Source organism: Pseudophryne corroboree, chromosome 4 (genome assembly GCF_028390025.1).
Source record: "Pseudophryne corroboree isolate aPseCor3 chromosome 4, aPseCor3.hap2, whole genome shotgun sequence".
Taxonomy (NCBI): Eukaryota; Metazoa; Chordata; class Amphibia; order Anura; family Myobatrachidae; genus Pseudophryne; species Pseudophryne corroboree.
In genome coordinates this window covers 374,593,535-374,602,111 of record NC_086447.1, presented here as the reverse complement: position 1 = coordinate 374,602,111, position 8,577 = coordinate 374,593,535, and the positions used below count along the sequence as shown (strand labels likewise).

The following is an 8,577-nucleotide window of genomic DNA, read 5'->3' as shown; positions in this document are numbered from 1 at the left end:
CCAAATTTGGAGGTTCCCTTCTTTTGCATGATTATAATAATATCATTTATTTAATGTCAGATTTATATGCATGTGTTAATTATGCAACATAGAGGTCTTTTCCCTATGTATACTGCGACGACTTAAGCCCTGATTATTTAGATGGGTATTTAATCTTTAAGTATACCTTATCATTTGTGATAAGAAATCCCCCCCTTCTTTTTTATATCAAACCAGCTGTGTTTCTCTCAAACTTGTGGCTCATATAACAATAGTTGGCTCTTATCTGTGCCCAATTTTGGACACAGCGTGACAAGGGTGAGCATAAGGTCTGCGGTCATACCCCGCTGGAGATGCCCAATCTCATCTGATCTTGGAAGCCAAGCAGTGGAGGGCCGGGTTAAGTACTTGGATAGGAGACTACTAAGGAACACCCTGGTACTGCAAATATTTGCCGCCCACCTGTCACTATTAATAGAGCACTATCTTATGTCTCGGTTATGACCTATGATTCAATTATCTGCTAGGATCAAAATTCCCAATTGGGATATATAGCAGTTTACAAATGACGGTCATTTTTTCAACAAATGAGCAACCTATAATCATAGACTGATCCACAGCTGGATATACCCATCTCGGCCAGAATTAGGTATTTGTACCTTGTATTCTGTACATCATTCCCCATATTTTCGCAAAGTCACTATTTAAATATATACTGGCGCCATTTTTGAACTCCCCAATAATCATTTTTTAATGAGAATTAATAAAAATTTTGTATTTTAGCTAGCTATATTTTTTTGCGATTGAGTCGTACAATATTATCTGTATATGAGTGCTTCCCAAAAAGAGTCTTCTTTCTTCTTTTCAAAGTTCACACCATGTTTAACTGACTCGGGGGAGCACCACTGATGGGTAGTCTTTTGATACAAAAAGGAATGTATTGCCGTACGTATCTGCTCCCCGAAATAAGGATTTGAACCCTAAATTTTATTATCAGTACTTACAGATAACTATCATTATACATATACACCATAAGACCAGTGCGGTTTCCAATCTTTGTCTTTCAAATAAGCTCTGTGTCACTGCAAGTATCCATTCCATATCTGTGCTGCATTATTGTGAGCAGTATATATAGTATTACAGTGCAGCATTTTGGTGACCTACAGTATATAGTTGTACAGTAGGCCATTGCTGTATCTTGCAGCTCTGTGTCACTTCTAGTATCCTGATCAGTGCTCAATATCTGCTGCATTGTTGTGACCAGTATGTATACTGTGCGACGTGTTATACACCTGGTGATTATACATCCTGTAATCTGTACTGAGCGATGTGTGAGATACACCTGGGGATTATACATCCTATATACTGTACTGTGCGATGTGTGTTATACACCTGGTGATTATACATCCTGTAATCTGTACTGAGCGATGTGTGAGATACACCTGGGGATTATACACCCTATATACTGTACTGTGCAATGTGTGTTATACACCTGGTGATTATACATCCTGTAATCTGTACTGAGCGATGTGTGAGATACACCTGGGGATTATACACACTGTATACTGTACTGAGCGATGTGTGAGATACACCTGGTGATTATACACCTTATATTATTATTATTATTATTATTATCCTTTATTTATATGGTGCCACAAGGGTTCCGCAGTGCCCAATTACAGAGTACATAAATAATCAAACAGGAAAACAGCAACTTACAGTTGATGACAGTATAGGACAAGTACAGGATAAATAAACATAGTTACATCAGCAGATGACACTGGAATAAGTATCAGGTGGCAGAAGGCTGCTGGATGTGGTACAGTTGAAGATTATTAAAGTAAGACAAAGGATAAGCACATGAGGGAAGAGGGCCCTGCTCGTGAGAGTTTACAATCTAAAGGGGAGGGGTAGACAGACATGGGTGACACAGATCGGGTACATAGAGAACGTGGAACAGAGGGTTAGGATGAGATTTGGCTGGGTTTGGTGAAGAAGTGGACCCCCAGAAGGCACAAGTCAATACTTAACATTGCAACATTTTACTGGGCTCTGCAGGAGAAAATTAAAATAGGGGAAAAAAAAAAAAAAGAATCGATAACTTCTACCGCTTTCAAAAAGGTCAATGGAAGCTGAAATAATGGACAACTACCTCATAGAAGCCAGATACAGTATACCAAACAGTACTTAGCAGAGTTAGGAATGAGTGCTTATGAAATACAGTAACATTTTGTCATAATATTTCAGAAACTGCATGGCTGGTCTCTTGCACTCTTTTGCTCTAATACACCACCTGCTTTAGGATTTATATTCAAATACATTATGTCTCCATAATCCCAAAAACGTCAGTCTTCTTGGAAAGTGGTTTGTTCCTTTGTAAGGGAAAGAGAACAAACATTCTCAAACAACGATTTCTCAATTTCTTTTTCCTCTGGGAAGGGATTGTGGATTCGCAGGAATATCTGAGCATTTCTGTAATCAGAAAGCTGCGACTTTCTACAAATGTTTACGAATAATTCCATTGATTTTGTCACTTTCTTCCAGTGATTTGGACCAATAATACCATTGATTAGAACGAATAATTCCAGTGATATTGAGGTGTTTGTGTCGCTTACCTTAGCCGTCCAGCGACCACAGTGCACCTCTTTTTCTCTTTTCTTTGCATCATGTGCTGTTTGGGGCCAATTTTTTAAGTGCCATCCTGTCTGACACTGCAGTGCCAGTCCTAGATGGGCCAGGTGTTTGTGCCGCCCTCTTGGGTCGCTTTGCTTAGTCACCCAGCGACCTTGGTGCAAATTTTAGGACTAAAAATAGTATTGTGAGGTGTTCAGAATAGACTGGAAATGAGTGGAAATTGTGGTTATTGAGGTTAATAATACTAGAGGATCAAAATTACCCGCAAATTCTATGATTTAAGCTGTTTTTGAGGGGGTTTTGAAAAAACCCACCCGAATCCGACAAAAAAATTTCAGGGAGGTTTTGCCAAAACGTGTCCGAATCCAAAACACGGCCGCGGAACTGAATCCAAAACCAAAACACAAAACCCGAAAAATTTCCGGTGCTCATCTCTACTGTTAATATTCTCATGCCTTTTGTTCTAATTGGTGTCCAGAATTGCTCTATATATTTCAAGTGTGTCATTTGGGCTTGTAATGACCTCTGTGCTGATATGGGCTATGAATGTGTTGCGTCATTATCCAGATCTCCACATACAAGCCACGATGAACACACGCATTAGGATCATTAGCAAATATCAGCAGATCCCCCTTTCTACTCCCATACAATGTTCCCAGGGAGCTGCACTTTGAGCTGTGGGTGAAGGAGGTGTTATGACATCGTAAATTGTATACTATGCACATTAGGATAAACAAACCTTGCATTTATATGAGTTCAGTATCATGCTCCCTACTTGTTCTCCACTGCACCTGGGAGACTTCTTCAAATCTCTATCCCAGCAGATAGCAGCACATTTAAACTATAGTGTCCTAGTACTATTTATATCTTACAGCTGAATTATTACATAACCACTCATCATGTGTTGTGTGGGTGTGCTTCTGGGATGAGTGTCATTCAGTTCCGTAGTTAGTTGCAGCACAGTAGGAAAGCATTAGAAACATATTACGACCTTAAAATTATACACACCACTTTAAACCTGCTGCCCCTCCAAGTATGACATTTTAATTGAAGGCTACCCAACTGGAGGTCTACTGTATAATCCATCAAGGTGTGCAGTTTCCTTCAGTGAACTTCGGTAGATTCTATTGTATGGTAAACTTATTAGATGGGATCTGGCCTGTAAGCATGTGCATGGCCACAAATCCTCTTGGCTTTTCCTCTTGAGTCTTGCTGGTTCGTCCAGTGCATTTCAAGAAGTATGCCACTTCAAAGCACAAACTCCTACCACTTATATCCACCCCTTTCATTAAATGAAACTTTTCAGGTTTTTTCTAGATATGTTGTTTTGTATAGAGCAGGCATTCCCAACCACGGTCCTCAAGGCACAGCAACAGTGCAGGTTTTAGTGATATCCAGGCTGCAGCACAGATGGTTAAATCAAAATAACTGAGCTACTAATTAAGTCACCCGTGCTGAAGCCTGGATATCACTAAAACCTGCACTGTTAGTGTGCCTCGAGGACCGTGGTTGGGAATGCCTGGTATAGAGAGATGAATTTACAATTCAAGTTAATTGTGTGCAAGGTGACAGGAATCAATAACAATCAGGAAACAAAGGGGGACATTTACTAAGCAGTGATAAGAGCGGAGAAGTGAGCTAGTGGAGAAGTGCCCATGGCAACCAATCAGCACTGAAGTAACATCTATAATTTGCATACTATAAAATTATACAGAGCTGCTGATTGGTTGATAGGGCAACTTCTCCACTGGCTCACTTCTCCGCTCTTATCACTGCTTAGTAAATGTCCCCCAAAGAGTGTTAAGGGGCTATAAACTTATTTTACATGGCTATAGGGGATGTAGGCTGCATACCAACAGTCAGAATCCCGACACATTCCGCCGGTAAGTATTAGGGTTGCGCTGCAGGAAGGGGGGGGGGATTTAGGGTCAAGCTGTGGTTGGGAGAGGCTAGGGTTAGGCTGCGAGAGGGGTAGGGGGAGGTTAAGGGTTGCAGTACTTACCAAAGTGTGAGCCGGAATGCCGCTGTCAGTATTTTGGCCATCAGAATCCTGACTGTCGGAATCCAGGACCTAACCCGGCTATATATATGTTATGCTTGTATGTTCTGTGATGCTTGCTGTTTTTCTTCTTCTTCTTTTTTATTTTTTTGATCCATACTTTGTAATTGACCTGATTCCTCAGAGAGCATAAATTATTTATCAAATTTTGGATGAATCCGGACCAATTTACAACTTCATTTGATGAATTTCTCTGATGTTCAGTAATATGTCCAGTCAAATTAAAAACTACAAAACATTTTTCACAAATTGCTAAAATTGAACAACAAATGATAAATGCAAAAACATTCACGTCAATTATCATTGCAAGCTCAAGTTTGTTTTGCAACTAATGGACTAATTCTGCTACACCTGCCAAAAAAGGCCCTCACTCTGCTTCAGTAGCAGATTCAGCTAAATCGCAAAATCTGCTACTGAAAATATCTCATGCTGGGGGCTGCCCAGCATCGGGCTAGGCCGCTTAGCATGAGAAGCGCTGCCCAGATATTAAAAATGTGAACACAACGCAGGCATCATGACCATCGGCCTTACCGGTAGCCCCCCTGCATACGCAGCATGGCGCACCAGCACCATGTTTTCATCCCCCAGCGGCCACGTGTGACGTCACACTGCTGCCCCTACAACGATCAGGACTTACCACCGAACCCAGGGCCCAGTATTAAGGAATTTGTTATATTTTGGACTATAATATACATGCATTTAATAACCTGCATATTAAAGTATGGATGCATGGGTAGTACAGTTGTTATAGCAAACCCTGCCTTACAATTGTTTGTTTTGCTGCACACAGAAAGGACCTGAGAAGTGGCTGCTGTATCTCAAATCTGCTTCCAGAAACTGACACTAGTGAAGTGGCACAATACCTGACTACTTGTATCTCACCCTAGTTGTCATTGAAACTGCTCTTCAGCTGGCCCTCCTGGCTGCTGTCTCCTCAGCTAACTGCAGCTCTGAGAATATCACTACAGGTAAGTCACTGTGAACCCCTTCCCCGGAAAGGACCTCATGATGTCAGGTGCTGGTCACAATAGTAAAAGTCGACTGTCGTGCCTGGACTGTAGAGGAGCTGGAAGTAGCAATGGACAGAGTCCTACAGTATATGTTACTGTGGGTCCTTGCTGTGCTGCAACTCTGTATTTGACCCTAGGAGAGAGGCACCGTAGTCTGCTCTTTAAGATCCTGACAGCAGTGCTCATGCCGTTTCGCAAGTCTCTGCAGTTCTGCCAGTGGAGCAGATGGAGCTACCTGTATGTACTTGAGAATGATCTGGGCTGGCCTTCAGGTACTTATATAGAAATTTACACTACCAACCAAACTCATTCTGCTATTACAAATGATCTAATGTGGTTAATCCTCCTGTGCAAGTCACAGTTACTTTGATTTGATCAAATCATTTTTCTGTAGGGCCAACATGTATTGTTGTTTTTTTTGTAACTGTATGGGGCCAATGTGTGTTTTTTGTTACAACGGGGACCAGTGTGTGTTTTTGTTACTGTGGAGGCCAATGTGTGTTTTTGTTACTGTGGGGGACTATGTGCCCCAAAAAAGGTGGGCAAGTATACAGCTTTCCCTGCGAGGGCCCCCGCACCCCCCCCCCCCCCCCCCCTCCTCGGCCACCCACAGCAGAGAACAAGTGGGCGGTCTGAAGAGATCCGATGACGAGTTTCACACTGAATCACGTTATCGTGGCTCTGCCCCTCGCTCTACAGTGCCTGTTTTCTTGGCATAGTAGAGCAGGTGGCGCAGCCACAAAGACGCAATCGTAATGCCATGCCCCCAGACTGCCCACCTCCCTGCCGGCCACACCCCTGTACAGCCCTTGCGCCTACCGCACTGCCGCCTCCCGGAGGAGGGGGCAGCAGATTAGGCAAGCATGCTATGGGAACCAATGTGTGTTTTGTTGTTACTGTGAGGTCCAGTGTATGTTTTTGTTATTGTGGGGAACAATGTGTATTTTTTGTTACAGTGGGGACCAATGTGTGTTTTTTGTTACTTTGGGGACCAATGTGTGTTTTTTGTTACTGTGGGGTCCAGTGTGTGTTTTTGTTATTGTGGCAACCAATGTGTGTTTTTTGTTTCCTTTTAATCCCCCCCCCCCCCTCCTCCTCCTCAGACACTGGACATGCCCACTTCCTGGACAGAGAGGAGTGCCATAGAATGCATGTGCTGCTGGTGCCATGGCTACACGCTACACCTCTGTGTGGATGCAATCCTAGTTATTTTAGTAACTATGGTTTACAATTATTGTATTCTTACTACCTTTTTGTTTACTGGAATTGCAAATCCATTCTCCAATCACCTGAAATTACAATTGTCAGTAGCGGCTGCTTAAATGTTTACTTAATAATAATTAATTATATACTGCTCTTTCTCCCGCAGGACTCAACGTGCTTTACAGACATCAAAGACACATCATATGGTACAATGGATTAAGGGTCTAATTCAGAGCTGATCGTAGATGTGCGAAAAAATGCATATCTACGATCAAAATCTCTGATGCGGGATGGACGCCCAGCACATGGATAGTCTGCCCCGCATGCCAGGCTCTACTTTCTCCCACAGAGGTGCGAAAGAAGTGATGACACAAAATGTGGTGGTTGCAGCAGCCTAAAGCCAGAAGTAGGGTCCTAACATAACCATCAGGTCCATGTATGTTTCATCCCATCCACCAGTGTACCAGGAGAGGCAGCCATGTTAGGCGCATTACGAAGGTGAAATAAGCCATACAAGGACCCAAGGCATACTGTATGTGGGAACAACTGAAACGTGTGTAGTGTGATATACCCTGTACAAGTAGACCAGCATGTAGTACATCCTGCCCATGGAGGAACCATCCAAGGCAGCCATCTAGGGTGCACTGCATAGGTTGCTGCTGGCAGGGTGTACAACTAGTAGAGGTAAAGCATACAGTGGGGGTTACATGTAGAATGGGTCCAGCAATACAAAGATTGCATTGTCTAACTTATAACTGTGGAAGCTGATGTGGGGCTGGAGTAGGTGAAACCTGCTAGCCCAAATGGGCAAGATGGCAGCAGGCATGAGAAGACCTGGTGTTTTCAAAGCCGAACCATGGGAGAAGAGCAGGATCCAGGCAGCGCTGACAGTGGATCTACAGTAGAAGAGTGACACTACAAGTACTATGCTCAGCTCTTTTAGTAGTCTTCCGTAAGCAGGGGTGTAGTGAGGGTGGCTCCGGTAGAGCGCAAGCTCCAGGCACCCAAAAATTTAGAGGGCGCACTGCTGTTTGCCACCTCCCCTTCCCATGGTTCACTGTACTGGCAGTCACAGAGAAGGAGAAGCGGAAGGGGGGCACACTGACTCAGACTTGGAGACTAGGTAGGGAACAGGACAGGCCAGAGGCAACAGCAGAAGACACTGACAGCTGGCACATGCCGGAGCCCTGCCCGCCCTCTTTATATGTCTCACTGTCTGCTTGTAGCTGTGCAGCAGAGTTACTTCTGTCTTGCAGCACCATTATCTGTCCCCGCTGCTGCAGCACCTTTTACTTTCCTGGAAGCTGCAGTACATGTCTCTACAGATGCTGCAGCAGCTCCCTGCCCTAGCTACTACAGAACCTCTTTCTGCCCTAGATTCTGCAGAACCTCTATCTGCCCCAGCTGCTGTAGCACCTCTCTCTGCCCCAGTTGCTGCAGCATTTCTCTCTACATTGATACTGCAGCACCTCTCTCTGCCCCAGCTGCTGCTGCAGCACCTCTCTCTGCAGCAGCCGCTACAGCACCTCTTTCCGCCCAGGTGCTGCAGCACCTCTTTCTGTCCCGGCTGCTGAAGCACTTCTCTGCCCCAGCTGCTGTAGCACTTCTCTCTACATTGATGCTGCAGCACCTCTCTCTGCCCTAGCTGATGCTGCAGCACCTCTCTCTGCAGTAGAAGCTGCACAACACTTC

The 8,577-nt window shown here is 43.9% G+C and overlaps 1 pseudogene; it reads left to right on the top strand.

Annotated features, from left to right (window-relative positions):
- The first annotated feature begins 308 nt into the window (after positions 1 to 308).
- LOC134912164 (5S ribosomal RNA) lies at positions 309 to 429 on the top strand (annotated as a pseudogene).
- Positions 430 to 8,577: the final 8,148 nt, after the last annotated feature.